Source organism: Alosa alosa, chromosome 20, assembly GCF_017589495.1.
Source record: "Alosa alosa isolate M-15738 ecotype Scorff River chromosome 20, AALO_Geno_1.1, whole genome shotgun sequence".
In the NCBI taxonomy this organism is placed as follows: Eukaryota; Metazoa; Chordata; class Actinopteri; order Clupeiformes; family Clupeidae; genus Alosa; species Alosa alosa.
This window is the reverse complement of record NC_063208.1, coordinates 8,960,630-8,963,129: the sequence shown is the minus strand read 5'-3', so window position 1 is coordinate 8,963,129 and position 2,500 is coordinate 8,960,630.

Sequence of the window (2,500 nt, the reverse complement as noted above, 5' to 3'; positions counted from 1 at the left end):
CTTAATCCTAACTAAACGTTTATGACTTGTTTATGACACATTCATGACAGTGTCATGTCACTCTTATGTGGATACTGTCAAGTAAAGTGTAACCGAATAATTATTAGAGTAATATTAGGCTATTAAATAATGTATATGAAAAATGGTATACACTATAGACTGTAGTCTTGGTCTCCATAATACAGACACATGCATTGCTGTCAGTGGTGATTGGTTGTGGCTGCAGACCAGTAGCTTCTCCCATCATCTCTCATTACTGCATGTTTCCACTAATTCTCCCTGTCTGCACCCAGAGCAGGGAGTACTGGGGGGCCTGGGGCACTGGGGGCAGCGTGTTTGTTTGTGTGTGTGTGTGTGTGTGTGTGTGTGTGTGTGTGTGTGTGTGTGTGTGTGTGTGTGTGTAAAAAGTGGGGTGGTGGGGGAATGGTGGAGGTGGAGTTGATGTGATGCTTCCCGGTGCTGGAGGGAAATGACACAACATTGCAACCATGGTAACCGAGTACCTCCCTCCCAGTAAGCCAATGAACCAATCCAGTCCTCTGCCAATTCCCTGCTGCCTGACCTATTGGCTCCATGTTACTCCACAGGAGTTCATGTTATGTGACTCCAAACTTCAAACTCAAATTATTGTGGTCTGACCAGAGCTGCATGCATTCTGTAACGTGGTGAGCTGGGAGCCACTCATGCAGCCTTCCAAAAGGCAATCAGAAGAATCTTTGTGTTTATGTTTATAGTTATAACAGACACTTTTTTTCCGAAGTGACCTATGATTAATCAATAAACATTACATTAACATTAAAATGACCGGTAACAGTTTAAAGTGAAGTCATATAGCCTGATAATAGCAGTACTAGACTAAATAGAATGGTTTGCAGGCATACCGCCAGCTGATATCCTTACAAAATAGCACTGCAGGTAACCATCTTAGATTTTTCTGCAGTGCTATTTTGTAAGGATGTTAGAAATTCTATAGGAGACTGGGTTGCACTTGCAATACCATATTAGTTGCTTCCAAACAAGGCCCAATATTCCAGTATGAATGTGTGAGCCCAGAAAGCCTGGCAACTCCTCCATTAGATTAAGTACTAGCACTGAGAAAGGATCGTGTGACGTATAGCGCTGTAAATTAATTTAGCTCTGGGCCTCACTCCTTCCCCTGACTAACTGCCGTTGTCATACTTCTGAGGATCACTGAACGGCTGTGTGTAAAAATATCAAGAGCTCTGAAGGTTGATTCATTGCTTCCTGTCTGCTGTGATGAAAACCAGTCTGTGCTGACACAAAACAGGACTTCATTCCCATAAGTACTGTATGTCAATATCATTTGGGGAAACCATGCTACCCAAATACTTTCACATACCTCTTCTCTCTCCTGCCCCTTAACAGTTGGTTTTGGCTGCCTCATGCATTGTTATCTGTAAGGGAAAGTAGCTTGACTTGCCATTGTCTCAGGGTATTGTCAATAGTGTCTATAATAAGTGTGTCCGGGTTGAGTGAGGCCGGGATCATAGCATGGCTCTCTTTAGCTCATCATTAGCTTAAAGAGTAGAGCCAGAGTTTGAGATCTGGGTTATGAAACACACTTACTGTACACCCTGCTTGGTCTGGGCAAGAAAAGGTGTGGCTTTCTTATCCTCCGCAGTTACAGTAACACCTCCTGCGACAGCCGTTGACCTCACTCCAAGTCGTGACAAACTTGACCTTACCTGCTGGGGTGTCGACACTAGTCGCAGATGCCACCTGAGGAAAGGCAATGATCTGCTGATATCTGCAGACATATGGAAACACACACACACACACACACACACACACACACAAGGTTGGTCAATAATCTCACAATGAGGTAAATGCCTTGCTGTATAACATCGCATTTAACAAAAGCAGTGTGGCAATTGTAGACTCTCCTCCCTATCATTGGTTAGTAAAGTGAATCCCAATCATCATAGGTGGACCAAGATATGTAGGTAGCCCCTCCACATTAACTGTTTTCATACATGTCCTCCACACTATATGCGGATCTTTGTCAAACAAATGTCCGACCCTTCGGGTGATTCAGATATGATGCTTACATGCGGACATTATGTGGACATTATGTGCGACACCCACGCACATGAACAGAATCTCTGCGTGGTTGAAAAGGTTGAACGTGGTTGAACACGCACATGAACAGAATCTTTTATATGTTCTTCGCTTCATTCAGACATGAGCTCATTTACATAATGTCCGTCCGAAATACTAGGAGGGGACTAGTGGATATGTTGTTCAGATATACGGCACAACCGCTTGATATCCGCGGACCATGCACACTTACACCTATGTCTGAAAGCAGCTATTGTATGAAAATGTGAAGCAAACTAGACCAATACTTGTTATATTATGTAAGGACAGATGGATAGACCCAATTACAAAAGACCTGAAGGCAAGAGCTATGAGCAATCTTTTACAATAACACACAGAGAGACATGAATACTCAGCTAGTGATTGTTATTGGTGCAACATG